The following is a 6,264-nucleotide window of genomic DNA, read 5'->3' on the forward strand; positions in this document are numbered from 1 at the left end:
TCAATACTCCAGATTCCTCTCTGGCTCCCCACCCCCTGGCTGTGTGGCCCTGAACAGGGGTGAGGCTTGGGACAGGCTGGGGAGAGCATGTTTGCCAAGTACTCTGCAGGGAGTGTACTTAAGGAGGGGCTCTGTGCTGGGTGCAGCAGGGCGGGGGCGGCAGGCCTGGAGCTGGGCCGGTTTGCCGCTGCTGCCTGAAAGTACAAAGTGAAAGGCTGACCTTGAACCAGGGTGGCCCTGTCCTCACTCCTGGAACTGCATGTTTCCCCTGCAGTAACAATCTTATGACTACTGTTTCCCAAGCACCCGCCGTGTGGGGCCACTGAGGTACTTCATACATCACGGCACAATAATCTTTGGGAGGAGAGAGTAACCTAACACAGGAGGACACAAAGCCCAGAGAGGTTATCTAACTTGCTAGGATCACACAGAAACCAACTGCATCCAGACCCAAAGCCATGATATTTACAACCCACCATGATGCCTCTACTCATGCTTTGTCCTTCGCTGGCCCCTTGCTCTCAGCCCATCCAAGCTGCACCATATGCCAAGGCTGGGCTCAAATCTCAACTCGCCTAGAGTTTCTTTCCGGCGAGGCCGGGGAGAGCTCCTGGGCTCTGGTCTGTAGGGGGCCTCGGGCAGCAGGCCACACCCCCCGTACTGCTGCTTTCCCTGGGAGTCCCGTCTCCAGGCTCAGCTCTGAGGGCACCAGGGCCCGGACCTCAGGCGTCTTTCTGTAGGCCCTGGGCCTTCCTAAGTGTTTGGTGCTGCTGGGGCCGGCACTAGGGTGAGGCAAGTGAGAAGCCTACCGTGCAGACCTTCAGAAGGCTGCAGCCGGCAGAATGCAGATGCGGGTGCTAGGGTGGGTGAGATCCAAAGTCTGCAAATATGGTGGCAGATGCTACCTAGACTCACCGTGGGGATCATTTCATAATGTATAAAAATGTCGAATCGCTATGATGGACACCTGAAACTAACAGTATATTGTATGTCAATTATACTTCAATTAAAAAAAAAAAAAAAGCCCAGGGGGGCCTGAGGGGCTCAGTCAGTTAAGCATCTGACTCTTGATTTCTGCTCAGGTTGTGATCTCAGGGTTTTAAGATCGAGCCCCGGGTTGGGCTCTGCACTCATCAGCTTGAGATTCTTTCTCTCCCTCTGCCCTTCCCCAGCTCGCTCTCTCTCTCAAATAAATAAATAAATAAATCTTTAAAAAAAATGTCTGGGGCGCCTGGGTGGCTCAGTTGGTTAAGCGTTTGCCTTCAGCTCAGGTCATGATCCCAGGGTCCTGGGATCAAGCCCCTCATTGGGCTCTCTGCTCAGCGGGGAGCCTGCTTCTCCCTCTGCCTCTGCCTGCCACTCTGCCTACTTGTGTTCTCTCTCTCTGTGTCAAATAAATAAATAAAATCTTAAAAAAAAAAAAGTCTGAAGGTGAGTCACCAAACAGGTAGTCTACTTCTTAGAACTCTGCCAGCGTGCCTGAGTATTGAGGTGAACTTAACTAATATATTTTGCCTGCATCAACACTTCTGTTCTCAACTAGTAGTTCAATATTAAGAACCCTTGCCCTACGCAAAGGATGCTAAACCCAAAGATTATAAAAATGTTAATCTTTAAAATAAAAGTGGGGGCACCTGGGTGGCTCAGTCGGTTAAGGTCTGCCTTCAACTCAGGTCACGGTCTCAGGGTCCTGGGATGGAGCCCCACGTCGGGCTCCCTGCTCCACGGGAGGCCTGCTTCTCCATCTCCTCCCCACTCGTGCTCTCTCTCTCTCGCTATCTCTGTCACCATCTCTCTCTCAAATAAATAAAATATTTAAAACAAATACAAAATTAAATAAAAGTAGAAGCGAGCAGGACATATCACCTTGCCCAGACTTACACACCCAACTTTGGTTGTATAAGACCTAGTGAGACCCAAACTACCAGAGAGGTGACTGACCAGTTGATGGTCATTGCCACCCTCCCACCAGGATATCAGCAGAGACCATGTCTATTTTATTTACCACCCTACAACCAGGCCAGCACCTGGGACATAATTATGTATTTGTTACTCTGAAGAAGCAAGGACAATGTCTTGGGTCAGCTTTAGGAGTCAGGAAAACTTTCAGGAGAAGTACAAATGATCAGGCATTGAGAAGAATACAAATTTGGGGAGGAGTGAGGAGGAGGAGGGACAAATGGAGCAGTGAAGAGCCCAGGTTTGAGGATTTTTAAAGGTCTCCCAAAGTGGGAACTACCCTGGGGCACACCTGCGCTGTCAAGTGCCTGCTCACTTCTGACCCTGGGGGGCCCAGAGCACTTTTCCTCACGCACATATGCACACACACACACACACACACACACACCCCATGAGTGCAGCAGACATTTACGATTAAGTGGGAACTCCGGCGCAGCAGTGGCCCCCGCCGTTGGTGGGGCCAGGAAGCCGGTCCTGTCACTGTGGCCCAACCTCATTGGCACAACCAGCAATATTAGTAATGTCCTAGCTAAAGGATTCACAGCATAACCGAGGCTCCAAAAATGCTTCAAGAATGAAAGCAGCCTAGACTGCGAAGCACAACTTCCAAATATCTCGACTCGACAAGGATCACCTTAAAGGCTTCAGAAAAGGGTTTTCCCCTTCAAGCTATTCTGGCTCCCCGCAGAAGCATGAAAACCGTCGGGGAAAGCCGCTGTCTACACCACACCTGAACTTGGAGGTCAGCCGGGGGGCCCCTGGGATGTTGGTTTTGGTGGTTCACTGCCTTTCCTCTGTGTGTTTGGCTTAAGTGAACACTCATTTGCATTTCCTGAGTAGCCCGGTGACAAGCAAGAAGCCCGGGAGCCTTGCTGGAGAACAGAGGGGAGCCGGAATTAAGCACTGGCTAGGACCCGTGGGCCTCCAGGAACCGGGCTTTCCCGTCTTTGTCAAGTTTGATTCAGGGCCCACTAAGGGTGCAACTTTTTTTTAATTTGTGGGCATCTTTAAGTGTCTTCTCTCCCCTTAACTTTGGGACAGGTTACGAATTTGTATAAGGGATGGCTGAAGATGGGTGATTGCAATCCAGCCGTCGTCGGGACAGGTAGGGTTTTGCCATCTCCAGGTAGTCTCGGCTCGTGGTTTCTCAGCCTGGACCCTGAGCTGCCACGCTCCTAGCCCCAAATGGAGGGCGGGCTCCAGGCCAAGGGCTCCCATTGGCCCCACAGCGGTCAAAGGCTTTTGGGGGGGTCCGGAAAACAGATGGCCGCCTGTTACAGAGACTGCTACCAGAAGTAGCGAGCCCTCCACCAAGTCCCTGCAATTCCTGAGAGAAAGATCGGAAAACTGAAGGCCGCTCTTTTCACTCGCGCTCTCCAGCCGCTCTGACCGCTCCTCATTCCCGCACCCGGGCCGCGGGATCCTGCTTCGTTTCAGGCCCCCCTTCCTTTCCTAATGGCTTCCACCCACTCGCTGTGTTAACTTCCTACTCCACAGGCTTCTCTCTTTTTTTTTTAAAGATTTTATTTATTTATTTATTTGAGAGAGAGAATGAGATAGAGCATGAGAGGGGGTAGGGTCAGAGGGAGAAGCAGACTCCCTGCCGAGCAGGGAGCCCGATGCGGGACTCGATCCCGGGACTCCAGGATCATGACCTGAGCCGAAGGCAGTCGCTTAACCAACTGAGCCACCCAGGCGCCTCAGGCTTCTCTCTCTTGCTCACCTTCTCCAGCTGCCGTAATTTGAAGCAGGAGCCATACAGGCTGTTCTTCCAAGCAATTCTCTAATGGCTTGCATAACCGTCCTTCAGCGAGGGGGGGTGAGGGGTGGGGAAGCCATGTGCTCTAAGAACCAAGCAGGAACTCCGAGTGGAAGAGGCCAGAGTGGTCACAGGACACCAGGGACCCACAGGATGCCTCCTTCCGGGAAACCAGTCAAAGGCTGAGTTCATATTTGCTGTCTTCCCCTTAGTTGGAAGTGAGATTTTGGTAGAAGACAGTCTTCGTCATTCCAAGCAAATGACAACCCATGAGGGGTTGCTGGGTGTGCGTGCAAGGGGGCTGGCTCGCTGTGTGGAGCGGTTTTAAAACTTTAAAACTTTAGAGGCATCACTGTTCCTCACCTCACCGTAATCTCAGGATGCCAAGGGGACAGCAGGGATCGCTCCCTCCTATGATAAAGGAAACTGAGTTTGCAGAGATAAAGACTGCTTCCGGCTGCCACTTTCCCCCCTCCAGGTGGACCTCATCCCCACCTCTCTTCCCGCGTGCTTGCTAGTGGTCCCCGGAAGGCTGGGACCAGAACAAAGCCCTCAGAAAGTAGGACCTCATTTACATGGTCTGTGACCATTTACCTCAAACACAATGTTAAGTCAACCTTCTAACAGTCACAGAAGCATCCTCCCTAGCCGGGCGGGGGCGGGGGGCGGGGTGTGTGGATCTGGACTGAAATGCAAGCTCACTGACATGCCCTCCGACATATACAACCAGTTATCCTTCAGTTCAGATGAAAGAAGGGAGCTGTTTGCAGATGACTGACTAGGAAGGACGTGATTTGATTTAAGCCCAAACGAATCTCCTATGGGGCTCATTAATTCTTTGAGCACAGGCTTTTATATGGGAATTGGCAAGTTCATGTTAGCTGCAACCAGGCAATCTCAAGAAAGGCAAAACCAATGTGGACCGACAAAATGTTTCCCTTTGAGCCACATAGAAGTTAAAAATCCGATGGAACACTTTAAAATCATCTTACCAGAACACTAGGGGCCTACTTTGTAGACACCCCAGGTTGTTTTAAATCTGTTAATTTTATGGCTCACCTGTAACACAGCTAGGGATCTTTCAAATGGTGAAGGCTGGGAAGAACCGTGGGGAGAAGGACTTCCTATCCTTCGTTATTCAGCCAGGAGTGATGCCAAGAGAGGCTCAGTGACTTACCCAAAGCCACCCAGTTTATGGGTAACAGAGGGGACAGGTGCACGCAGGTCTTTAGACCCTGTTGCATCAGGCTACGATCGGCCGTGATGCCATCCACGGGGTGGATCAAACAGGCGTCCTAGGGGCACAAGTATTTCCCTGTACAGGAATCAGGCCAAGGGGCCGGGGCCACAACTCAAATAACCCCATTCACCTTAATCCCTCAAAGACCCATTTTGTGTGGTCTGCCTCTCTTGGATACCACTTCTTATGGGAAGATGGTTCTCGATTTCAGGAGGGGCCCTATCTAGCTATCTTGACATTTCATTTAAGTGGTCATACAGCCATACATTATAAAGTTGCTTGGAAAATTGTGTAGGACAGAAATAATGCTGTGAGGGGCGCCTGGGTGGCTCAGTCGTTAAGCGTCTGCCTTCGGCTCGGGTCATGATCTCAGGGTGCTGGGATCGAGCCCCGCATCGGGCTCCCTGCTCGGCGGGAGGCCTGCTTCTCCCTCTCCCTCCCCCCCACCTGTGTTCCCTTTCTCGCTGTGTCTCTCTCTGTCAAATAAATAAATAAAATATTAAAAAAAAAGAAAGAAAGAAAGAAAGAAAGAATGCTGTGAGAATTAGACTCCGGCAACCCTCTAGGCCTTTACATGAGAATAAGCTTTTATTTTTCCAGCGTCTTAAAAATTGGGAGGGGTGGTTGGACTGGCCTTGGGGAGCAGGGAAGAGCAGAGCATGAGGAATCTACTCTAAGAAGCACGGAGGGTGGCCTGGAGTTGTACTTGCTAAGGACCTCCGTGGTAGGAAGAACTTCATTTAATGTGGCATTAGTTTATACCAGCAGACAACTGTCGTTTTGACATTTGTGAAAGTGTCAGATCAGAAGAAAGAAACCATTGGATTGAATCTCTTAGTCCTCCCAACCTACCCAATGTAAACCTCCAAAACGCCAGGGAACGCTTGACTATTCATTTGCCTTAAGATTGCCTGCATTTCAAGTTCACACCAGTTCAGTATCTAATCCCAACATTTCCAAGTGACCTGAGTACATATGTTTGAAACTTAATTCAAATACAGTTCAGCCTTGAACAACACGGGGCTTAGGGTTGCCGAACCACCCCCCACCTCCACCCCCGCGCACAGTTGAAAATCCACGTACAGGTTTGGACTCCCCAAAACCTTAAATACTAAAAGCCTACTGTTGACCAGAAGCCTTACCAGTAGCATAAACAGTCGAGTAACACCTGTTTTATATGTTCTATGTATGACACGCTGTATTCTTACAATGACATAAGCTGGAGGAAAGGTTATGAAAACCATAAGGAAGCAACATGTGTAGTGCTATACCGTCCTTATCAAAAGAGATCCATAGAGAAGTGGAT

The sequence above is a fragment of the Leptonychotes weddellii genome, chromosome 9 (assembly GCF_054177405.1).
Source record: "Leptonychotes weddellii isolate Sample4059 chromosome 9, ASM5417740v2, whole genome shotgun sequence".
NCBI lineage: Eukaryota > Metazoa > Chordata > Mammalia > Carnivora > Phocidae > Leptonychotes > Leptonychotes weddellii.